General features: G+C 45.2%; 1 non-coding gene across 1 annotated transcript; it reads left to right on the top strand.

Moving 5' to 3' along the window:
- Positions 1-6,486: 6,486 nt before the first annotated feature.
- Positions 6,487-6,546, top strand: LOC129465076 (U7 small nuclear RNA). The gene has a single exon (XR_008651855.1). It is a non-coding gene; the product is annotated as a U7 small nuclear RNA (small nuclear RNA).
- Positions 6,547-10,113: the final 3,567 nt, after the last annotated feature.

Here is a 10,113-nt window from a genome sequence, read left to right as displayed (position 1 = left end):
TTTTGAGATGGAGTCTCACTGTTGTCGCCCAGGTAGGAATACAATGGTATGATCTCGGCTCACTGCAACCTCTGCCTCCTGGATTCAAGTGATTCTCCTGCCTCAGCCTCCCAAGTAGCTGGGATTACAGGCTTGTGCCACCACGCCTGGCTAATTTTTGTATTTTTAGTAGAGACAGGGTTTCACCATGTTGTCCAAGCTGGTCTCAAACTCCTGACCTCAGGTGATCCACCCGCCTCAGCCTCCCAAAGTGTTGGGATTACAGGCGTGAGCCACCACACCCAGCGAGGAAGAACTTTTTAGTCAGGAAGCTCTGGACTGCTCCTCTGGGGCAGTGGGTTTCCCATCGCAGGAGAACTTCAGGTGGAGAATGGACAATAACTTACTGTCATTTGTAGAGGGGATTTCAATTTCAAGGAGAGAGTTACAGGGATGGCATCCAAAGCCCTCTCACTTTTAGAATGCTATGATTTGAAATTAAGTGCCAAATACGAGGCCAGGCACCGGGGCTGACATCCATAATCCCAGCGCTTTGGGAGGCTGAGGCGGGCGGACTGCTTGAGGCCAGGAGTTTGAGACCAGTCTGGGCAACATGGTGAAACCCCATCTCTGCTAAAAATATGAAAATTAGCCAGGCATTGCAGTGCTCACCTGTAATCTCAGCTACCTGGGAGGCTGAGGCATGAGAATCACTTGAACCCAGGAGGCAGATGTTGCAGTGAGCCGAGATCACACCATTGCACTCCAGCGTGGGTGACAGAGTGAGACTCTGTCAAAAAAAAAAAAAAAACTAAATACAATGACTACTTATGTTCCTAATATCTCCAGTGTTTTTCTTCATGAAAAAGGTTTTGAGCCAGGTGTGGTGGCTCACACCTCCAACTTTTGGGAGGCTGAGGTGGAGGGATCACTTGAGCCTGGGAGTTCTGAGCCTGGGAGTTCAAGACCAGCCTGGGCAACATAGTGAGATCCCTGTCTCTAGAAAAAAAATGAAAAATTAGCTGTGCATGGTGGCATGTGTTTGGACTCCCACCTACTCGGGAGGCTGAGGCAGGAAGATAGCTTGAACCCAGGTGGTTGAGGTTGCAATGAGCTGTAATTTTGTACAACTGCACTCCAGCCTGAGGGACAGAGCTAGATCTGTCTGAAAAGTAAAATTTAATTTAATTTACAAAAAAATTAAACTGTAATTCCAGCACTTTGGGAGGCCAAGGCGGGAGACTCCCTTGAGGCCAGGAGATTGAGACCAGCCTGGGCAACATAGCAAGATCCCATCTCTACAAATAAAAAATAAAAACCAATAGTGGTGGCCTGCACCTGTAGTCACACCCATGAGGGAGGCTGAGGTGGGAGGATCAGTTGAGCCCACGAGTTCCAGGCTGCAGTGAGCTATGAGGAAGGCACTGCACTCCACCCTGGACAACAGAGTAAGACCCCATTTCTAAAATAATAATAAATAAGGCTGGGCGTGGTGGCTCATGCCTGTAATCCCGGCACTTTAGGAGGCTGAGGTGGGTGGATCACGAGGTCAGGAGTTCAAGAACAGCCTGGCCAAGATGGTGAAACCCTGTCTCCACTAAAAATACAAAAATTAGCCAGGCGTGGTGGTGGGCACCTGTAATCCCAGCTACTGGGGAGACTGAGGCAGAGAATCGCTTGAACCTGGGAGTTGGAGGTTGTGGTGAGCCTAGATCACACCACTGCCCTCCAGCCTGGGTGACAGCGTGAGACTCCATCTCAAATATAAATAAACTAATTAATTAATTAAAATAAATGAACTTTTAGGCATATAGATGAAATAGTCAAATGTTTGTTCATACTTTTCTTTCTTTTTTTTTGAGAAGGTGTCTCACTCTATTGCCCAGGCTGGAGTGCAGTGGCGCAATCTCGGCTCACAACAGCCTCCACCTCCACCTTCAAGTGATTCCTCTGCCTCAGCCTCCTGAGTAGCCAGAATTACAGGCGCCCACCACCGCACCTGGCTAATTTTTGTATTTTTAGTAGAGACAAGGTTTCACCATGTTGGCCAGGCTGGTCTCCAACTCCTGATCTCAAATGATCCGCCTTCCTCGGCCTCCCAAAGTGCTGGAATTATAGGCATGAGCCACCACGCCTGGCCCATACTTTTATTATATCAGTTAGTTATACAAACCTTTACATTTACTTATTACATAAAATTATGAATAGGAATTTATAATTCTAAATTCTAAATAGGATTTAGAAAATTTGCTTTTTCCAATTCTCTCTTTTTTTTTTTGGAGACAGGATTTCACTCCGGTTGCCCCAGCAGGAGTGCAGTGGCATGATCTCGGCTCTCGGACACAAGCAACCTCTGTCTCCCGGGCCCAAGCAATTCTCTTGCCTCAGCCTCCCAAGTAGCTGGGACAACAGGTGCATGCCACTGCTTGTGGTTACATTTGTATTTTTTGTAGAGACAGGGTTTTGTTGTCTTCCCCAGGCTGATCTCAAACTCTGGAGCTCAAGTGATTTGCCCATCTTCGTCTCCCAAAGTGCTGGGATTACAGGAATGAGCCACTATGCCTGACCCTCAATTCTCTCATCTAATGAAATAACATTATTCAAGCCTTTCACATGCACTTAGACATTAGTTTGTTTTTTTTTTATTTGAGTGACTTTCAAACCATATGATGTTGGAATTCTCCAATTATGTTTAACTTTTAGAGCTGTGCCCTTATAACTATAAAAAAAAGTACTCTCGGATAGACATTCCAGCATAAAAAGAATACCCCTTTTGAGGGAGTCTAAAACTTTCTAGCCTATAACCTCTCTAGTTCCATTGTAAGTGATTTTTGATCAAATGAGTTTTCTTGAAAACTGAACTACTGCAATATGGCAGAACAAGCCATACTTAGTAGCTGGTAGAATGTCTTCTAAATAAGGCAAAATACCAAACTGCAAATATAGTCTGATCCAAAATATGATGAAAATTTAGATAACTAGATGCAAAAAAAGATGAAAAAAATAACAGAAGTTAAACAGTCATCACTAAATTGCGGTTACCATGCATGTCACTGTTTTATTTTTCATACTTTTTTGTATTTCCAAGTTTTCTAGAATCAGCATGAGTAACTTTTATAATCAGAAAAAAAGAAACAGCCGGGCGCGGTGGCTCACGCTTGTAATCCCAGCACTTTGGGAGGCCGAGGCGGGCGGATCACAAGGTCAGGAGATCGAGACCACGGTGAAACCCCGTCTCTACTAAAAATACAAAAAATTAGCCGGGCGTGGTGGCGGGCGCCTGTAGTCCCAGCTACTCCGAGAGGCTGAGGCAGGAGAATGGCGTGAACCCGGGAGGCGGAGCTTGCAGTGAGCCGAGATTGCACCACTGCACTCCAGCCTGGGTGACGGAGCGAGACTCCGTCTCAAAAAAAAAAAAAGAAAAAAAGAAACAAGTTACAAAAATAAATGCCTGAGTGGTAGTTATAGAATCTAGACCACTACTCCAGCTTCTGAGAAGTTTATAATTTGCAGTTAGACCGAGGGTCACAAACTCAACCACTTACATGTAACGTAAGTGACAGAAGTGGGCCAACTATAATATAATATAATATAATATAATATAATATAATATAATATAATACAATAGAGTACAATGGGTACTGTGGCAAATTGAGGAAATTTGTCTAAACAGGGCAGCCAATTATTGCCATGTGAAAATGTGAGGCCAGTGTTATCAAATACTCTGATATTGGACATTTAGGTAAAATTCACTCTCCTTTTTTTTGGGGGGGGATGGAGTCTCGCTCTGTCACTGAGGCTGGAGTGCAATGGTGAGATTTCAGCACACTGCAACCTCCACTTTCAAGGTTGAAGCAATTCTTCTGCCTCAGCCTCCCGAGTAGCTGGGACTACAGGCCCTCACCACCACACCCGGCTAATTTTTGTTTTTTTTTAGTAGAGACGGCGTTTCATCATGTTGGTCATGCTGGTCTCGAACTCCTGACCTCAGGTGATCCACCCCCCTCAACCTCTCAAAGTGCTGGGATTACAGGCATGAGCCACCACACCTGGCCCAGAATCTGCACTTCTAAGGAGTTTTTAGGTGATGCCAACACTGTGGGCCATGGGCCACACCTTGAATCACCAGGATTTAGAACAGTGATTCGTAGCTCCAGCTGTCCCCTAAGGTCACATAAGAGGCCACATCTAATCCTACTCCAGGTTGATTGAATCGGAGTCTGAGGTGTTCCTGAGCACAAGCATTTCTACAAATCTCCCTGCAGCCTCACTCCCTGCCCCACGCATTTTTTTTTTTTTTTAAACAGTGAGGTCAAACAAAATCTATGTTCCAGTTTGCCATTGTCAGTGACCTTTAAGTTAGATAAAGTTTCCGGTTGCTCTGACTTGATACTCAAACTTCTGGCTTTTACTCTCAGGCTATAGATTTTAATTGCCCTGCCCAGCCAGGCATGGTGGCTCATGTCTGTAATCCAAGCACTTTGGAAGGCTGAGGACAGAAGATCATTTGGAGCCAGGAGTCTCAGACCAGCTTGGGCAACATAGTGAGACCCTGCTTCTACAAAAAACTTAAAAATATATTATAATTGCCCTGTTCCCCTTCTTCTCCAGCCTCTCTATTAGCTTGTTTCAACATTAGCACCTAGGTCAGTATTTCCCGAAGTATATTCCAGGGAACACAAGTCCCATGAGATGCTCTGTTGAAAACAAAGGTAGGCAGGGGGTTCCATGGTTCAATGGGTTTGAGAAACACTGCTTTTTATATTTCCCATCCAGAGATTCACAGTGTCCACTGGGTGCTTTAAAATGTCTGAGAAGTCTTGCAGTTTACTAAGCAAGTAAACTTTGCATAGTCTACTATTTTCCAAGCTCATGTAGCCACAGTACCCTTTGGGGGCATAACTTCTCTTTTTTTTTTTTTTTTTTTTTTGAGATGGAGTCTGGCTCTGTCGCCCAGGCTGGAGTGCAATGGTGCAATCTCAGCTCGCTGCAACCTCCGTCTCCCGAGTTCTCCTGGGAGGCGATTCTCCTGCCTCAGCCTCCCAAGTAGCTGGGCTTATAGGCGTGCACCACCATGCCTGGCTAATTTTTGTATTTTTAGTAGAAACGGGGTTTCTCCATGTTGGCCAGGCTGGTCTCGAACTCCTAACCTCAAGTGATCCACCAGCCTTGGCCTCCCAAAGTGCTGGGATTGCAGGTATGAGCCATCATGCCTGGCACATTTTTTTTTTAAGATAGGGTCTTTCTTTGTTGCCCAGGCTGGAGTTCAGTGGTGTGATGACAGCTCACTGTAGCTTCAAGCTCTTAGGCTCAAGTGATCCTCCTGCCTCAGCTTCCTGAATAGCTAGGACTACAAATGCACATCACCATGCCCGGATAAATTTTTTATTTTTAATTATTTTTTGTAGAGACAGGGTCTTGCTCTGATGTCCAGGCTGGGTCTCAAACTCCTGGCCTCAAGTGATCCTCCCAACTCGGCCTTCCAAGGCATTGATACTCTAGGCATGAGCCACCACTCCTGGCCAGCATAGCTTCTACTAACATGTTACTGCTGGCAGGGCACAGTGGCTCAGGCCTGTAATCCTAAGCACTATGGGAGGCTGAGGCAGACGGATCGCTTGAGCTGAGGAGTTTGAGACCAGCCTGGGCAATGTGGTGAAACCCCATCTCTACAAAAAAATACAAAAAATTAGCCAGGTGTGGTGGCACACACTTGTAGTTTCAGCTACTTGGGGGTCTGAAGTGGGAGGACTGCTTGAGCCCAGGAGGTTGAGTCTGCAGTGAGCTGAGATTGTGCCACTGCATTCCAGCTTCAGTGACAAAGAGATCCTGTCTCAAACAAACGAAAACAGGATGGGCATGGTGGCTCACACCTGTAATCCCAGCACTTTTGGGAGGCTGAGGTGGGTGGATTACATGAGGTCAGGAGTCTGAAACCAGCCTGCCCAGTGTGGTGAAACCCCGTCTCTACAAAAAGTACAAAAATTAGCCGGATGTGGTGGCACACACCTGTAGTCCCATCTACTTGGGAGGCTGAGGCAGGAGAATCACTTCAACCTGGATGGTGGAAGTTGCAGTGAGCCGAGATTGCACCACTGCACTCCAGCCTGGGAGACAGAGTGAGACTCCATCTCAAAACAATGACAACAACAACAACAACTACCAAAAAAAAAAAAAAAGTCTGACAGGCCGGGTGTGGTGGCTCACGCCTGTAATCCCAGCACTTTGGGAGGCCAAGGCAGGCGGATCACCTGAGGCCAGGAGTTGGAGACCAGCCTGGCCAACATGGTGAAACCCTGTCTTTACTAAAAATACAAAAATTAGCTGGGTGTGGTGGCACTAGCCTGTAGTCCCAGCTACTCAGGAGGCTGAGGCAGGAGATTTGCTTGAACCTGGGAGCTGGAGGTTACAGTGAGCCGAGATCACACCGTTGCACTCCAGCCTGGGCGACAGAGACAAACTCCATCTCAAAAAAAAAGAAAAAAGAAACAAACAAACAAACGGTGTTATAGCTAGCTCTTTTGGAATTTATACAGCAGGCTTTCTGGCATTTGCCAGAAAGCCCTGCCCCCCAAAAAGTCAATAAAAAACCAAAAACATATTACTGCTACAGAAGTGATAGACCATGGAACACAATTTGAGTAGCACAGATTTAGGTTACTTAAAGTTTTCTTTTCTTTTTTTTTTTTTGAGACAGGGTCTTGCTCTGTTACCCAGCCTCACTACACCCTCGACCTCCTGGGCTCCAGAAATCTTCCCACCTCAGCCTCCAAAGAAGCTGGGATTATAGACATGCACCACAATGCCAGGTTAATTTTTAAATTTTTTGTAGAGACAGAGTCTCATATGTTGCCCAGATTGGTGTTGAACTCTGGGTTCAAGTAATCCTCCTGCCTCAGCCTCCCAAAGTGCTGGGATTACAGCTGTGAGCCACTGCACCTGGCCCATTTAGAGTTATTGGTGGAAAAAATAATCTAAGCTACATGGATGTTAAGTCTATTTTCCTGAATGAGGAGATTCATGGGACATTGCAAAGGAATGAGCAGAGACTGAGAATAAAACGCTGAAAATGTGTGTGTGTGTTTGTTTGTTTGTTTGTTTGTTTGTTTGTTTGTTTTTTGAGATGGAGCCTCACTCAGTCACCCAGGCTGGATTGAATGCAGTGAATGAGCCCAATCTCGGCTCGCTGCAACCTCTTGGGTTCAACAAATTCTCCTGCCTCAGCCTCCCTAGTAGCTGGGATTACAGGGGCCCACCACCACACCCAGGTAATTTTTGTATTTTTGTAGAGACAGGATTTCACCACTGTTATGGGAAGTCAGGGACCCTGAACAGAGGGACCGGCTGGAGCAGAGGCAGAGGAAACATAAATTGTGAAGATTTCATAGATATTTATCACTTCCCTAATAATACTCATAATTTCTTATGCCTGTCTTACTTTAATCTCTTAATCCTGTTATCTTCATAAGCTGAGGATGTACATCACCTCAGGACCCTGTGATGATTGCGTTAACTGAACAAATTGATTGTAAAACATGTATGTTTGAACAATATGAAATCAGTGCACCTTGAAAATGAACAGAATAACAGTGATTTTAGGGAACAAGGAAAGACAACCATAAGGTCTGACTGCCTGTGGGGTCTGGCAAAAAGAGCCATATTTTTCTTCTTGCAGAGAGCCTATAAATGGATGTGCAAGTAGGAGAGATATCACTAAATTCTTTTCCTAGCAAGGAATATAATATTAAGACCCTAGGAAAAGAATTGCATTCCTGGAGGGAGGTCTATAAATGGCCCTTCTGGAAGTGTCTGTCCTATGCGGTTGAGATAAGGACTGAGATACACCCTGGTCTCCTGCAGTACCCTCAGGTTTACTAGGATTGGGAAACCCCAGCCCTGGTAAATTTGAGGTCAGACTGGTTCTCTGCTCTCGAACCCTGTTTATCAAGACAATACATGCACAGCTGAACATAGACCCTTATCAGGAGTTTTTGATTTCGCCCTTTGCCTTGTGATCTTTGCTTTGCCCTTTGCCTTGTGATCTTTATTGACCTCAGAAGCATGTGATCTTTGTGACCTACTCCCTGTTTGTACACTCCTTCCCTTTTGGAAGTCCTTAATAAAAACCAGCTGGTTTTGCAGCTCACGTGGGCATCACGAACCTACTGATGTGTGATGTCACCCATGGAGGTCCAGCTGTAAAATTCCTCTCTTTGTACTCTTTCTCTTTATTTCTCAGCCAGCCAACACTTAGGGAAAATAGAAAGAACCTACATTGAAATATTGGGGGTGGGTTCCCCCAATACACCATGTTGGCCAGGCTGATCTCAAACTCCAGACCTCAAGCAATCCACCTGCGTCAGCCTCCCAAAGTGCTGGGATTACAGGTGTGAGCCAACATGCCAGGCCCTAATTTTTGTATTTTTAGTAGACATGGGGTTTCACCATGTTAACCAGGCTTATCTCAAACTCCTGACCACAGGTGATCAGCCTGCCTCTGCCTCCCAAAGTGCTGAGATTACAGGCATGAGCCACTGTGCCTGGCCTGAAAATGTGTATTCTGATAGGTTCGTGTGACACATAGTAACCGCAGGTATGGTCCTCAAAGCCAGACTTCCTGAGTTCCAAGGCCTGGCTCTGCCATTTCTTAGTTATATCACCTTGGGCGAGTCACTTAACTTTACTGTGCTCAGGTTTCTTGATATATTAAATGGAGCTAATTATAGGCCCCCCTCAAGGAGTTGTGCAAATAATAAATGAATTATGTAAAATGCAGAAAAAATCCTGGCACATTGCAGGGGCTCAATAAGTGTTAGCTATTATTATGTTCACTTATCTGCTCACAACATTTGCTAGTGCATGAATAACAATAATGGCTATAGTGATATCATTACCTATATTATATTTTCTTTTTCTTTTCTTTTCTTTTTTTTTTTTTTTTTGAGACAGAGTCTTGCTCTGTCACCAGGCTGGAGTGAAGAGGCATGATCTCAGCTCACTGCAACCTCTGCCTCCCAGGTTCCAGCGATTCTTCTGCCTCAGCCTCCTGAGTAGCTGGGACTACAGGCACATGCCACCATGCCCAGCTAATTTTTTGTATTTTAGTAGAGATGGGGTTTCATCATTTTGGCCAGGATGGTCTCGATCTCCTGACCTCGTGATCCACCCACCTCAGCCTCCCAAAGTGCCGGGACTACAGGCACGAGCCACCATGCCTGGCCTACCTATATTATATTTTAATAGCTAATATATATTGGGAGCTTACTCTGTGTCAGGCACTATACTAAATAAATTATCTCCCCCCAATAACTGTATTTGGAAAGTATTATGATTGTTCCTAATTTATATTGGGAACTGAAACTTTGGAGAGTTGATGTGACTTGCTTTAGATTAAAGGCTTAGCATCAGTAGAGCTGGGATAAAATCCTGGTGGTTAGATTTGAAAGTCCCCCTTCATAACTATTACATTCTGCTTGCTCAAAGGCCCAAGTCTTGAAACTTTAAAACAGGAAGATTCCTTGCAGATGAGGTACAGGAATTCACTGGTGCCTCCATTTCACTGATGCAGAAAGGCCCAGGGGTTTGAATGACCCACCTGAGGTCAAATTGATGGGAGCAGAACTGGAATTAAAGGAAAGAGGGACAGAAGAGAGGGATCCAGAAGGGAGAGAGAAGGATGAGACCAAGACTTCCATATTGGCCATAAAGAGGATCAGAATATGCCTCTCCAAAATATGCCACCCCAAAATATACTTCTCCAAAATATGCCACCCCAAAATATACTTCTCCAAAATATGCCACCCAAAATATGCCACTTTGGCATGAAGATTATTTTGAGATGATGGCAGTTGAGAAACAGCAGACACAGGAAAAGCTCTCTACTACCCTCCTTTCTGTCTAAAAGCTGGGCATACATTTCCTATTGTGAAGGTTTCCCCCTCCCCTCTCCAATCCAGGAAGAGAAAACAACTTCTTTTTGTTTTTTTGAGACAGAGTCTCGCTCTGTCACCCAGGCTGGAGTGCAGTGGCAGGATTTTGGCCCACTGCAACCTCTGCCCTCCAGGTTCAAGCAATTCTCCTGCCTCAGCCTCCTGAGTAGCTGGGATTATAGGCGCGCACCACCATGCCCGGCTA

This window comes from Symphalangus syndactylus, chromosome 16 (assembly GCF_028878055.3).
Source record: "Symphalangus syndactylus isolate Jambi chromosome 16, NHGRI_mSymSyn1-v2.1_pri, whole genome shotgun sequence".
Classification (NCBI taxonomy): Eukaryota; Metazoa; Chordata; class Mammalia; order Primates; family Hylobatidae; genus Symphalangus; species Symphalangus syndactylus.
The sequence above is the reverse complement of the archived record's forward strand: the minus strand, read 5'-3'. Positions and strand labels throughout refer to the sequence as shown.